We start from the raw sequence: 16,163 nt of genomic DNA, 5'->3' as shown, positions 1-16,163 counted from the left end.
CCCATAGGTACAGCAAGTGAACTCTTATCCAGCTGCTACTTGTGTTGGGTTGACCTTCACGTCAGTCAGAGCCGCACCTGAACTCATGAGAACAGAGAGCTTTCATTCACCAGCATCAAATGGAACAGGTGTTTCTGATACACTGAGATGGATTGGCTTTGTTTGTGGATGAACGCTTTCATGAACAGACAAATCCTGTGCACAATCAAATGACTACAAAGAGAGGACTGACATCAAAAGACGTGTCCATGGTTTACATTAGAGCTGCCCTGCAATCTGTTCCTCATAAGACAACCAGCATTAGCCACCATCATCTAGCTAATAACATCAGTGGATTTAGTTGAGCTGCAATATGACAAAGCAATAAAGTGTAATTCAGCCAGTTAAACAAGAGCAGCATTGCTGGACTGTCGCCAGCCGCGGCTCACTGCATCCTTCTTCCGAATGGAGCTTTCTGTCTGTGTGCCTTAAACATGATATATTTAGTGTTTTATTTCATTGTACTCTATTGAAGATATGATGTGATCATATTTGTAGTATTAATGAGGGCATTAGGTTCTTAACTGAGTTTTTTTTTTTTTTCAGTTTTTCAATAGAAAAAATGCTCTGACGATGGAAACTTTTGCTATTAGGATTCAATTAGGTTTCAAGTGGAAGATTTTAGGATAGGATTATATTTCAGAAACATCCAGAGGAGCCCCATATGAATGGAAAACAAATATGAGTAGCTAAAAGACAACTGGGATGAATTATTTTATGGCGGTTCTCCAGTCATTCTAGAAAATCTAGAAACATTCATTAAACAGTAATACATCCACAAATGTATCTCTGCTTTGGTAATAAGGGTCATAGAAAAATATTATAAAAGAAATACACTTTAGTATAGCTTTAAATGAGTACTTATTATGGAATTATAATAGCACTTTAGTAATTGAGTGGTAACACTTTAGGGAATGCACATCCACTATTAACTAAGAGTTTTCCCTCAGTTAACTCCTAATTTTCTACTTATTAATTGTTAGTAAGGTAGATAAGTTTAGGTATAGGGTAGGATTAAGGAATCTAAAATATTGTCATGCAGAATATGTGCTTTATAAGTACTAATAAACAGCCAATATGCTAGTAATATGCATGCTAATATACAACTAGTTACTGGTGAGAATTGGTCCCTAAACTAAAGTGTTACCAAATTAATATACTTTAAAAGAATATTCTTAAATATGAATTAAATATAATGTTTCGGACACAAATTGCATGTTAACTGCAAATACATAAAAATGTATTATAGTTTCAATTTATATTAAAATTCAACTGGATGAACTTTAGATTACTTTTGACCCACTTAAGTAGGACTTTTTTTAATGTAATTTCATGTCTATTGTCTTTGGAATATGGTTAAAGTTCACTGCTAAATGTACTAAGAAACATTTCTGATATACTAAAATATACTGTCATTCCCATTAAAACTTCTGTTATTTATTGAAATATATTATTATTTATATTCGATATATAATGTAATATTGAATAACAAACTACAGTAAAAAAAACCCACATTAAATGTGCTTTAATATGTTAGTTAACACATCAAAATAAGTTTAGTTCTTTAAAGCATGAAAAAAGATGATTAAAACAATGATTTAAAGTGAAACTTTTGGGTAACACTTTATCTTAAATAGATTTATGTACTGAGTAATATTACATGTACTTACTATATGGTTAGGTTTAGGATTAGGGTTACTTGCATGTAATTATGCATAATTTATTTTTATTATAATAGTACATGTAACGTGTAACAAGGACACCTTAAAATAAAGTGCAACCAACTTTTGACATTATTAGAAAGTGCACTTTTTAAAAGTGTACTTAAGTGTGTTCTGAAACATAGTCATGAAAGTGTACTTTTGAATAAGCATTTCTTTAATAAATTATAGTCCACTGCATCTGACCTCATTAATACAGACTGTATGGTCACAGGTGTGCATTTATCAGCCTTTTATGGTTTCTAACTTGGCTCATCCAAACAGAATTAATAGACGGACCTACCTATATATAAACAACATTCAACAGCATCTGTAAAATAAATGTAAAGTTACAACTCTTGAACTTCACTTGGAAAATATTCCAGATACTTGGAAACCATTAATTTCCAAGAACACATTTACGGTCTTATTTTCATTTGGAATCATCTGAAGGATTCAGGTCAAGGTTGAATTCCACTCTTTAGATAAAGATCGAGCACGGCCCATTCATTTTTCACTGTAATCTAGCTTGTTTCTTAATTTTAAGCCACAGCTCTCAGTGAAAAATGACTTTGATACACTCTCTTTATCACCTGGCAACACTGATACCCACTCACACCGCACCAACACTTCTGCCCAATTCCATTTGCTCTTCTCTTCCGCTGAGATGACTAAGTATTCCCTCCATTAGCGGCCGTGGATCAGTCACAGCCTTTTAAAATACAGTTGTGGGCTCTCTCATCAGTCAGCAGGGGCCATTTTAAAGCCCAGCATTTACACAGCGCCTGAGTGATTCATCACAAAGATAAAGCACTGCTGTACTCCTGTAAACGATTGTTTCCCTACACAACTAGGGATTATGCATCGCTTTTTATGGATGCTTTCCGCAAACAACTGGCTGCACAATAAAGGGCTCTGAAATAGCCTCACAGATCAAGCCAACAGTTCACAGTGGGACTGATGGGATAGATATGTCAATGCTTAAGGTAGAACACTGAGATTTTACGTAAGCGATGACAACAAATAGGGAACGTCCCAAAGAAGATGACGGGATAAATCCTGTTATTGTGTTTTTTGGCTCGGATGCTTCCGCTCCCTAAACACTAACTCATTAAATGCATTCAGAAAAGAAGAAGAAAGAAGAAGAACTAATGAAAAGCAGGCATTCGTCTGGAATTGTTGGAGTCAATTAAAGAAGAGTTTGTTATTATTTCATAGCAAATCAGAAATGGGTTCTGTGAAACGACTCCAAAATCAGTCACCCGGTTCTGACGGTGTGTTGTGGAATATGGGAACGTTCCATATGGATTGTTGCTGTGAAACCACTGTATCCACTTTAGTTAGTCCGGACTCTCTAACATTCATCAGCATGATCCCAAGGCATTCACACGCTCCAGGGCACTTTCTTCTGGCTGGCGTTCTCACACAACACTTTGATTCAGGATGTTGACAGATCACCCCGGTTCCCTGACACAAATTGGTTTAATTGGGTAGAAGTCAAGTGGTGGTAGAGGGTCAGCTCAGCACTGCGGGCTTGTGGGTATGTGGAGGGTGGGATGTTGTGGGTAAACAAAAGAGGGGACTACCACTGGGGAGGTCAACTGGGTTCTGCCACTTTCCCCCACACAGCAAGACCTGAAAAGCTGGAGCTGTGTGTGCTCTGATGGATTCTTTAACCTATTCATCCAGACACAGAGATCCAGATCTTCTGCATCCTATCATTAACTCACCATTAATCACCCCTGCTTCAGATACATGTTTGCATATACTTTTCAGAGTCTGTAACATGTTTAGCATCATCAAAAGTGTTTTTTTGTTGGTGGTGTTAGTTTTGGTGATGTTTAAAAAAAAGTAGTATGAAATAAAAAAAACAACTGCAAACCTTGGCAAAATGAGGACTTTTAAAAAGAGTACTTATTACTTAAAGGGGTCATGTGATGTGATTTCAATTTTTCCTTTTTCTTTGGAGTGTTACAAGCTCTTGGTGCATAAAGAAGATCTGTAAGTTGCAAAGACTAAAGTCTCAAACCCAAAGAGATATTCTTTATAAAAGTTAAGACTCGTCCACGCCCTCCTAAAACGGCTCGTTCTAACACGCCCCCACATGTCTATGTCACTGTGTGGGAAGATTTGCATAACGCCGCCCAAATGTTCACGCAAAGAAAGAAGACATAACTTTTATTCTCGCTGTTGCCGCCACCGCCATGTTGTGGAGAAGCTGTGTGTTTCGTTGTGAAAGTGAAACTACTTTGTTTGGTCTTCCAAAAGAGGACACGACTAGAAATCAGTGGTTAAGTTGTATTTATAGCACTGTAACAGAACAGTTCAACCCAAATATTCAGATGTGTGCAGCACATTTTACGGAGGACGAGGACTGTTTCCTGGGAGAGTAGCCTACAATGCTTCTGTGCACAAAGGCTGTTTCTATAAAGTGGGGCAATTCCAACTTTGCAAGCATAGTCTGGCGCTTCTGACTCACAGCCTGTAAGTACGTTTTCATATTTAAAGGATTTGCCACTGATGATTCAAACGCTATATGTTTTTTGAACCTTAAACCGCATAAACACATTGCATTACACCAAATACACAAAATAATGTTCTTTTTAGAACGTCATATGACCCCTTTAATTGCATTAACTTAACCGCACGTAAACTAAAGTGAATAATAGTTCAAATGAGCAAATTAGCTGAAATTTAGAGGGCTTTTTAGACCCACTTAAGTAGGACTTAAGTACATCTTTATATGTAATTTCATAATTCTGTTGTTGAGTTTGAAATATGGTTAAAATGTACTGACTGACAAGCATTTATGGTAAAGTAAAATATATTTTAATGTCATTTAAGTTGAAACTTGTATGTCATGTATTTACATTTATTTGTAATTTGTAACAGAAAATGAAGTGAAAATGAATTTGTAATTGAAAATGTAAATGTAAATGAAGTTGCAATTTAATAAAGTTTATAAAATATTTTAACTTTAAATGCAATATTGAATAACATTATTTACAGTTATGATCAAGTACTTTACATGTGCTTTAGTATGTTAGTCAACACATAAAAATAAGTTTACTTCTTTAAAGCACTATAAATTATTTTTAAAACTTTAAAATTAAAAAAAATATGTTTTTTTTTTTACTTTTATACTTTTGAGATTTAAAGTACACAAAGTACACATTCGATACAATTAAGTGCACTTCTTTTTCAGAAGGGAATTTTTATGAATATTCATTCTTTTAAAAATTGCTGAACATCATACACATTCTGAAATCATGTGGAAAAGCTCAGAGATGAGAAGTGTAAACAATAAGCTAATCAAGCATACACATGAAACACACATGATGGGACCTATTTAATGCCCATTCTTCTCCATGTTGTTTTGGTCTAAATGACTTCAGAGAGCCACTGGTGGCCAGAAAATACAGAAGCTGTGAACATAGACCGCACAGAGGGGAAATGCATGGTGGGTGGTATTTCATGCTGGACTACGTTTCAATAAGTCACGCCAAGCCGCGGTGGATTTTGGCCCCAGTGGCATTTAGCGGAGTCGTTCTAGTTGTAAATGTATTCCATAGAGTGAGGTTAGTTCCTTCCCTTGCTACGCTCAAATTCAGCTGGTGACAAAGTGTGACAGGTGAAATAGTTCAAGAAGTCTGACCTTCACTATGAGCCATAGGAAGTGTTGAAATAAGAGGAGAGCTAGTGCAGTGTGTGAAAATCATCAAGGAATGTTCCGGCTTCAATACAAGATAAGCTCTTTTGACAGTATCTGTGACATGCTGTCAATTACCACCCAACATATTTTGACTCATTGTAAGTACAGTAAAGCACTTACCACCAGGTCAACATTCCAGTGGGTTTCAAGCACTAAAATAAAGTGCTACAATGATAATTATTTGAAATGTAGAGTTGTCTAAATCATTTTTTTAGGGTAGGACTACTTTTCTATGTGGATGAACTTGTGGTTGAGCATTACTGATGTAATTCCTGTTGATTTACTATCCATGTAAACGTTAACAGGTTTACCGGTGTTACATGCATGACACAAGTTAAAAGAACTGGAAAAGACTTTGCACTTTTGTTGTTAAAAAAACAAACAAACACAAAAAAAAAACTATTAGGGTAACTGTAAATTATCAAGGCACCTTGTAAAGAAAAAAAAAAAAAACCTTCAGCAGCAGGCTTGTAAGTTGTGATGTTTCAGGAAATATGCAGAGTAGCAGGTGCTACACACATCCAGAAACAATACAAGGTCTGGTGGACTTCCAATGAAGCTAAAACCTGGAACACAACAAACCAACATCAAATAACTAGCAGTGATGAAAGCTGACTGTGTTGCCTCGCATCGTCTGTGTCTGGGCAAAAAAGTACAACACACCACAAAGACTAGAGTCGGACTTTCTGCACCTGCGTGAGAGGAAATAACTTTCTATACATACAAGTGACAGCAGTCTGCATTCATCATTCAAAAGGGGAAACCGAAACTAAGACTGTGGATATACAAACCGTAAACAAAGCAACACTTACAATTTTGAACATAAACCATGGTGATCACTTGGTCTTCACTTTCTTCATTCCAGGCGGCCCTGTCATTCTGAAAATATTTGTATATTGGAATGCTCAGATAAGATGAAGATAAGCTAACAGGGAACATTTTCAGAAATGTTCTGTCAAGGTTCTCTCAATGTTAGGAACAAACTTTCTTGTGACAATGTTATCTGATTTTTAATTATGTTCTCAAAATGTTAGCACAAAAACACTGGTCATGGAATATGTTTGAAACATTTTAGTTGGACATTAATCTAATGTTTTTTTAAAAGTACTTCATTCTTTCAGATTGTTCAGAGAACATTCAAAATTAATGTTCCCATAATGTTTACCAATTATAAAACTGAGCATTCCCTTAAAGTTTTTTGGTAACACTTTAGTATAGGGACTAATTCTCACTATTAACTAGTTGCTTATTAGCATGCCTATTATTAACATATTGGCTGTTTATTAGTACTTATAATTAAAGCATATAATCTGCATAACCATATTCTACATCCCTAATACCTAAACTTAACAACTACCGTACTAACTATTAATAAGCAGCAAAAAGGAGGTTATTGAGGCAAAAGTCATAGTTAATGGTTTGTTAATAGCGAGCACTGGACCTTAAAATAAAGTGTGACCAGTTTTTTTTTCTAACATAACCAATAAATAACATTATTTAAAAATTCAATTTTGAACATTCTGAAAACATTCAGAAATAATGCTTTCATAACTTAATGGGAACATTAGCAAAACATTCTTAGAACATATTTCGGTTAGCTGGGATCTGGGTGTGCCTTTTTTACTTTTCTTCTCATTCACTGGCTCGCTATTCTGAACAGCCAATCAGAGTGATCTCTCTCACTGACTGCACGCCAGCAATTCAGCATTCTCATCTGACAGACACTCAATTATGGCTCACAAGATCTCAGAACAAGCCATTTCTGGTTTTTCATATCTTTGGATGTTTTTAGAAAATCTGCTTAAAGGGTTTATTATTCCGGCTTTGTATTCATCCACTGCAGTCGTCTAACAAGAGTTGTGTAACATGTAAAATAAGGTGACTTCATTTACACTACAGAAGACAGAAAATGACAGACAATGTGTGCTGTCTGTTTAAAGTGTCCATTCTATAATCAAGACTTACCAACATCCTTCATGCATTACATGCATATGTGCAATAATTTTGATATAAACCGGATAACTTTCAAGTACTTATCCAGATTCATCTATGAAAACGCATTATGTCTACTGCAATTAATCAGACTATTCCACAGTTGCAGCACATTGTTATCCTTCATTATTTAATTTACAACATTCCAGAGAGTCCTTCACTTAGGTTTTGGGATATGCTTCATTATGTATGAAACTACTGTGTCTAAAGGGGCTAATAAATTTCCCAGTTCACTATTTAATTACAGGGTGGGATCTTCAGCCATGCTTTTGTGAGATGGTAAGAACTGTTGTTGAATTTTATGGGCTGTATTGCAATAGAAATTTCCAGATAGAGAGAGGGGATCCAAGCCACAAGCTTGATGGATTAGGCTGAAGGTTGAACAATGAGAGTGGGAAGTGGTGTGGGAAGAGATAAAAGCCTCTATGGAATGATGATGGTTTGCTGTTCATTGATTGCTGTCATTGCACACAGCGGTCACGATACGCATGCAGAAACGTGCCATTGGCAGTGGAGTGAAACGTTTATACATAGATTCTCTTCACAGGTTATTTTTGAGGAGGTCGAGATACCTGGAGAAAGCTATTTGTTAGCATTCCCATTCATCTCAATGGCAGTTGCTCGGCTGGAGGTATGCAAATTATGGGCACTAAGTTCTGTACACATTTGCTTTTTGGGCCAATCACCTGAGTCGTAAATTCCATGCGACCAATGACTCAGGAGCCCAGGAAAATTGGATATTTATTTTTAAAACCTATTTAAATATAATGAAGCTATTTCATGATCAAATAACTGAGGCCAAGCTGAGAAATGTGATATTATTCTTCCATAAGATCCCCACAGCTAACCAATGATCTACAGTACATGTATTCTAGGTCATTTGAATGAAATGTTTGTTTAAGCTGTTTAACACTCGTTAGAGTTTAGTTAATTGCTGTTGACTGTTTTTCACCTTCTGAAGCCGAGGGACTGACAAAACAACTTCTCTCACTTCAGCCACATGGGACTTACAGACTTATGTGAACATGTCCTGCCTTGATCTGTGATATATTCCCGTTTCAACATCATAGAAGCTGTTTTGATGTAATGTGGATGATATCACCGAGGGCAGACATCTAAACATATTTCTGCCTTTACTTATCGCTGTCAGGCGAAATCCTTTTAATACCATCTGAGCTGTTATTCAGAGTGATTTAGTTCACACATGATTTCCATTTGGAAATCTGATAAGCACCCTATCATAACAATATTGTATGTTTTGAGCTGGTCATGGGTTTGGTAATGACTTGAGGGAAGCCAGAGACTTCTGCAGTCATAGAAGGAATTCAATTTATGGTGGATGGTCGCTGTGGAGATGCAGATAGAGATGCGTACAAGAACACATCCTTATCTTAATAGGATTAAACATTAATTTCCCATTATTCCCTCAAAGACTGAATTGGCAAATCAACTCCTATGAATTTTAATCAAAGCTCTCAATACTGTTATCCAGGCCTTTGCGTAATGCATTTTATTTATGTCTTAGCTGAAGACGAGGAGGTTGGAGCAGAAATGAAATGGTTTCCTCATGAAACAACATTACTGACCGACTGATAAAATGGATGTTAAATAAAACCATGAGAGGCTTAAGTAAATCAACTTAAAAAAAAAAAAAAAAAGTTAGAAAAAAATGTAAAGAACTGTTTTCGATTTTAATGTATTGCAAAATGTATTTATTCCTGTGGTGCAATGCTGAATTTTCAGCATCATTACTCCAGTCTTCAGTGTCACATAATCCTTTAGAAATCATTCAAATGATTAGTACTGAAGAAACATTTTCTATTATCACAGGTGAAAACAGTTGTGCTGCTTCATATTTTTGTCAAAACATAATGAAAGTTTTTTTTTTCTGGATACACTGATGAATAGAAAGTTAAAAAAAGGTGCATTTATTTGGAATAGAAATATCATATGCTTATACCATTAGCATGGAACTCAAACACTGTACTGTTTAAGTGTATTATGAGAATACTGTATACTCCAGCAATATTACATACAGTACATGTAATCCCAACATTCCCCATCAATGTGTAAAACGCAATGTCTGGAAAGCAAAGAAAAACTAACACAGAGGTACAGAACAAGATGGTTTTCACAGACCCACCATGATTGGAGCAGGAGAGAAAATCAAGTTCTCAGGATGTCTTAAAAACAGGAGTTCAATCTGTCTTTGTCATATATCATCAAACAGAGTCATTAGGGTGACTGTGCTGCAATGAATCTGCTCAGAGCAGCTGTCCGATTCATATCTCCTTTAACAGTAACAGTACATTTACTGCGGCGTTCACAGAGGTGCCCGTACAGTAAATTATTGAGCTTCCAAAGAGGAGGTGAACAGTTTTGGAGTGTAACTCTATGAGGCTCTACCCTCTCCTGAGTTCAGCTAATGCTCAGACCAGTAAATCTGTCAGCTGATGGTTTTCCAAGACGGCAACAATGGGGCGGCCGGAAAAGGGAGGGTGGGACTCAGAGGTTCAAAGTTTGGGTCTGCAGGGATGAGGGCCTCCGAGATGCTGCACAAATGATGTGATAGATCTGGCCGCAAGGTTGTAAATAGCCGGCGCACTGAGGACTAGGACACCGGGAGTTATACTTTGTACGTCAACATCCTCTCTGGTTTTACAACTTTCTCTCTTCGCAGTCCATTTTTATAGCTGTGCATGTACATTTTAAAAGTATTTGCAAGAGACAAGTCAAGGACCTCGAAGACATTTATGCTTCACCTTTTTCACATCAATGAAAAAAAAAAGCCTCTATCTTGTAGTCATTCTTACTTTTGAATGCAGAAATAAGCGGGTGTTCACACAGCATCGTTTTCTACTAAAACCAGATTTTTTTTTATATGCTTTGGCCATTCATTTAAACAACAACAGCATTCTTTGCAAAGTGACATCGCCAACTACTGGCTTATTAGAATGCCTACTACAGCGCTTTTAGTTGTTTTCATGGATCTATGTGAACTGGCATTGTTTTGACAACATTATACGCAAAACTTTTCAAAAATGCAAAGGAAACACTTTTTAGTACAGTCATTGTCGTGAAAATCTAAATAATTAACTTTATCTATGTACCACTGCTTGAGCCCTTACCATAGTAAATGTGGGCAATTTGACAACAGCAAATTAACAAGATAAATTCAATAACCCAAATGTTTAGTTACGATATAAAATCAGAATGTTTATGTTTGTTTACACTATAAATACTGTATTTCTGATACTGGTCTTCTATGTTTCTTTCTATGCTTGAATTTTTGTGAGAGGAATTAATGTCTAGTTTTGCCACTTAGGAGCTCTGAGGTCATACACAACAACATCACAATAGGCTTAAAAGAAGGTATTGATGCAGCACACACTATATTAAGAACTGAGGGAGATGACCATTTAATTAGGGACGTGCACTCTTACATGCTTGTGCTTTATCGGGATTGTACAACAGTAGGCCGTGTGAAACATTCTAATGATGTAAAATGGACACATTGAGCTGCAGCCATGTTCATTTGCATCTGAACATTCTATTACTATTATGATGTCATGCACTGGAACACAGTCTTTAGTTTCTTTCTACGCTTGATTCTCTTCATCTACATGCCACTGCTTGAGCCCTTACCATGGTAAATGTGGGTCAGGTGACAACATTCAATTAACACGGCAATGCATGTTGAACAATTGAAATGTTTATAACAGTATAAAGTGAGAGTGTTTAGTTTCATGTTCCTTGTATTACTCCGTGTTCTCTTCTCACGTAAATCTATATTTGCTATCTATGTGTTCATTAATAATACGGATAATGTGTAGTCAGATGGTCATTATCACGACATGAACCCCTTCAAAGTGATACCAAACCTCTCCACTTCACATTAAGTATGTATTCTGCAATAATGGTCAGCTTTCTGTGCACTTTCCTCTGCTAACATTATTGCCGAATCACTATTTCACAGTCAGCACACCTAAATATCACTGCATTGTGAATAATACACCGATAATAATCAAACTCAAAGGAGACATACGACTACACTAAACACACCAGTCTTACACCTGTTTTCACACCTTTCCATGTTAAGTACCACCATGCCTGCTGTAATACCCGCTCTCTAATACAACACAAACCTGGGTGTGAATGTGAAGGGACAATATTAATTGAACAGTGTTTTATGGTTGCAAATCCACTGGAAAATAGAGGCAGGTGAAAACAGCCCAGCTTGAGCAGTGAAGATCACAGGCCTCCAGGACTGGCACGTCTGCATGGTGAGGTAAGTGAAAATAGCTTTTCTTCTCATCAGAGGCTTCATTCAAGGTCGGTCAAGCGAGAAGGAGCTTAGAGGGGCCTGTGTTATGCTTTTCTTTTTTTGTATTTTAACTTGCTCTCTTCAAAGCACAAAGAATATGGCTCCTATTTTTCATTACAGTATCTCTACTTGAAGAGGCATACATTATTAAAATATATTGCAGAGTTAAAATGATTGATTCAATGTGTTATACTTTGATTTGCTTAATACCAAGTGTTTAATGTTAGGTATTACAGATATAAAGTGGGATTGATAAAAACAGAGGGGGCATAACATAAATTCATTTCTACATAATGGATTTTGAATGAATCACTGGCTGTGAATAATTCCTGGAATTTATATCTATTTAAAATTAAATATAACAGATAATGCAGTTGAAGGTATTCAAAAGCCTATTTTCCTATATAATTCCTGAATAAAGATATCTGTTAGCATTTCCATTCAATTTAATGGCAGTTACGTATGGTTCAATGGTTGTTACGTAAATAAAAAAAACAAAAAAATCTTAATGAACCCAAATTTTTGAACTGTAGTGTATAGTGGCTTGCAGTTTTTGAAGGGCCGCCAATAGGGAAATAGGAATGTTTGGTCCCACTTTATATTAGGTGGCCTTAACTATTATGTACTTACATTTAAATTAATCATTTGGTGCAATGCACTTATTGTGTACATACATGTTTTTACATTGTACTTTATATTTGTAAAAATACCTATATGTAATTACATCTGTAATTAATTTCTGTAATTACATTTATAATTATACTGTTGACCCATCCCTTACTCCTTAAACCACCCTTAAGCCTACCCATACCACCAAACCTGTCCCTAACCTTACCCGCATCCCACCTCAATAGCAGCAAAAGTGTTTTGCAATACAATATGAACACAATAACTACATTGTATTTATTTTTTGATGTAAGTGCATAGTAGTTAAGGCCACCTAATATAAAATGTGACGAATGTTTTTTTTTTGTTTTTTTCCAATTCTGGCATTTTCCAAGGTTTACTAACAATCCAAAACTTGTTCCAATGGTTTTACTATACTATGTTGTGATTGCATTATTGCTCAACTCATATGCACTGCTGAGTAAATCAAAGAAACTCCATCAGGCTAAACCATGAACCTGTGTGAGAAAACCCACACACAACAACTCTTCCTTTCCAGTTTATCACATCGTATAGGAAGACAAATAGTGTTGACATTGTCACAGCTTGTTCACGCCACAAACCTGCGATTCTCGGAGGCATCCCCCCTTCAGCAGCTGCTCTCTGAGCAGGTTATGTGACTATAAGCTCTACCAGAAGGCCTATTGAATATTAATTGGCTGTACGGCTGATGGTTCCCAATAGGGAGCGGGGTCTGCCCTGTGTCTGTCAGACCTGCAGGACCCATAAATGCATGTAAAACAAACAGCTTAATTGCATGTGAAAGGCTACTGAGAAGGGTTATACTCCTCGGTAGGGCACAAGGACAGAGCTACCGCCCTGTCTGAACATCATTGATTGCTAATGTATCCTGCTTGGACCTGTTTGCTCATTAGCAACATGGGCAGCGTTGAAAAGCTATTAAAGCTACGTTTAGAAGAGCATACCTCCATTCAAACAATTACTGCTATATGTAGTATTTGTAGTATGTAGTACTTTTACTTTTACATACTACTTTGCTTTGATATTTAATACACATATCCTAGGGTGACCATACGTGCCATTTTTCCCAGACGGGTCCTGGCCAGGATTTGTTTTGGCTTTGTTTTCCTGTTTTCATGCTTGCTGAAGGTAATGATCGAAAAGTAGTTTGACCAATAACATGCAAGCATTGTACATAATGGACCAATCATGGTGTGTGAGAAGGTGGGATCTACGGTCAAAGCGATGCAATTACGCGTACATATTAGGTGTGTTCGACTTAAAAGCAGTGCGGCTCAGACGGATCAGTGTTTGACATCAAAGTACCTCGAGAGCGTTTCGAAAGCATAACCGTCTGTATGGTACTTTGATGTCATACATCGATCGGTCTGCACATGCAAACAAAGCCAAAACCTAGATATGTTAGGCATTATAGAAATCCTGGCCAGGACGCGTCCTGGAAAAATGGCACGTATGGTCACCCTAACATATCCTATACTTACTGCACAGTGTAGTACATTTCAGGGCTAAACATTTAGCAGAGACAGTATATGACTCATAAAACTTTGAACTGTGTGGGTTCTAACACATAATACTAACTTTTATAATCAGTTGTGAGTGTTCCCAACAGAGTGGAGAACTTTGAAAACATTTGTACAGTCTCTTTAAAAACACCTATCATGTTGCCTGAATGTTGTTCTGAATGTTGTTCATGCGTCTACAATGACTGGAGAGGGATAATAAACTTCTATAGATGGTTGACAGTAATGGATTGTAAGACATTGTTCCTCTCAGGGAACATCTGTCAGACACCTCAAATATCTACTTAATGTTTTCTCTGCATAGAGAGCTTGTTGATTTGGGTTTACTTAGTGAAGAAGACATCTGAGTTCAGTGTTATAATTTATGAACTATTCAGTAATTTTAACTGGTAATTGGTTAATTGTAAAATCGTGAAAAATAATATTAGGTTTAACAAGACTGGAATCTGATTTAAAAGTATGAATTATTATTTCTCTGGCAATCCCAGCTGACTATTTTACCATAAATTTAGCAGGATTTGCAATGTATTGTACCATCCAGACTTCTGTTCAATTATCCCACAGAACTTTCATGAGAAAAAGGCAAAGAGTGAAACGGTAATCGTATCAGATATGAGTCGGACCTCAGTGCATATGGATCAGGTGTTTGTTTAGATGGGTCTCAAAGAGTCTTCACGTTTTTGAATTTTCTATCCAAACAAACTGTTATGTGCAACATGTTTGAGCTTGTGTTGTCTTCTCAGTAGCCTATTCACGTAAGAACAGAAATAAACGCACATTATGTTTAGATTATTAGGGGGAAAAAAAACAAATGGAGCCCCAGAGACAAAATAAGCCATTTTCTCATCATCCATCTGAGAAACAACACCTACAGCCTATTTACACCTCTGCAGGATGTCTGTCTTTCTGTGTCTGTGTGTGTGTGTGTGTGTGTGTGTGTGTGCGCATGTGTTTTGGAGACGATAGGAGATTCTTTGTTTTTCTCCATTTTATTGGTCACGTCTCTGCCAAATCCAGAAGGAACGACCACATAAATGACACAAATGACACAGACATAAATAAAAAAAAATTATCTAGACACCTTGTTATTGTCAGATGTTAGTGGAACATGCACACAGTTAATGTGATGAACTTCACCTGCGGTAGTTCTGCTACTATAGCTAGGACACAAAAAAAAATAAAAATCACAATTAGGAAATTACAAATGTAATGGCCAGAAAATATTAAGTTAACCCCATCAATCAATCAATCAATCAATAAATCAATCAATCAATTTGTCAATAAATAAGCAGTGTTAACAGTGAGGCTAAATGAAATATTTTTAAAATTGGAAGTATATTTAGTTTCAACCTTCATATACCAAATTATATTTCAAAATGTATTTTAGGGGCAAGAACATATATTTCCAGTCTTACAGTAGTCTACAATTAGGCTTTATTCATTATCTATTTTGGTCTCACTTTATTTTAAAGTTAAAGTTTAACTGTAAGGCCGTGTCCCGGAGCGACAAGACAAAAATATTAAAACCCATTATAAACGAGGCATTTGTTGCAACCAGTGGGGACATAATTACGGATTATAATGACTTATACTGTCTTTTTACGTGTTGCGTTGCATTGCGCCGCGTAAATATAAAACCATGTCTGCATTTGTGATCGGAGAAATGACAAACAACAAGCGCTACTCTACACTGCTCAAAACTCGCATTTGAATCGTCAGTGGCAAATTCTTTAAATATAAAAAACGTACTTACAGTCTGTGAGTCAGAACAGCCGGCATTGTAGTCTACTCTCCCAGGATCAGGAAACAGTCCTCCATAAAATGTGCTGCACACATCTGAATATTTGGGTTGAACTGTTCTGGAACAGTGTTGTAAATACAACTTAACCACTGATTTCTAGTCGTGTCCTCTTTTGGAAGGCCAAACAAAGTAGTTTCACTTTCACAACGAAACACACAGCGTCACACACGGCAGGCTAGAATGAGCGGAGGCCGGAGGCGGGGCTAGAGTGAGCGGCGGCGGCCTACAGTGAGCAGAGGCGGCAGGCTAGAGTGAGCGGCGGCCGGCGGATTCGATGAAGGAGCGTCCGGCGAGCTTGCGGCAACCACATGTGACGACCCCGGGCTGGACTCCGTTTCGTCCACGGTGAAAGCCAATCCGGCAATCCACAGCGCGAAGTTGATGTATTTCCTCAGCGACCAGCACGGATCAGCTCGCATGACAAAGC

The 16,163-nt window shown here is 36.9% G+C and overlaps 1 long non-coding RNA gene across 2 annotated transcripts in view; it reads right to left on the bottom strand.

The window, feature by feature from the left end:
- Positions 1-11,207: 11,207 nt before the first annotated feature.
- LOC107664007 (uncharacterized) overlaps positions 11,208-16,163 on the bottom strand; it is a 22,400-nt gene continuing 17,444 nt past the window's right edge. For both annotated transcript variants that reach the window (XR_001631415.1, XR_001631414.1), the window contains 2 exons: positions 11,566-11,572; positions 11,208-11,218 (listed from right to left, as the gene is read on the bottom strand). This is a non-coding gene — a long non-coding RNA (uncharacterized LOC107664007). The remainder of the gene's footprint in view (positions 11,219-11,565; positions 11,573-16,163) is intronic.

The sequence above is a fragment of the Sinocyclocheilus anshuiensis genome, unplaced genomic scaffold, assembly GCF_001515605.1.
Source record: "Sinocyclocheilus anshuiensis isolate Anshui unplaced genomic scaffold, SAMN03320099.WGS_v1.1 scaffold247, whole genome shotgun sequence".
Taxonomy (NCBI): domain Eukaryota; kingdom Metazoa; phylum Chordata; class Actinopteri; order Cypriniformes; family Cyprinidae; genus Sinocyclocheilus; species Sinocyclocheilus anshuiensis.
Note: the sequence above shows the minus strand (reverse complement) of the source record. Positions and strands in the feature narration are given on the sequence as shown.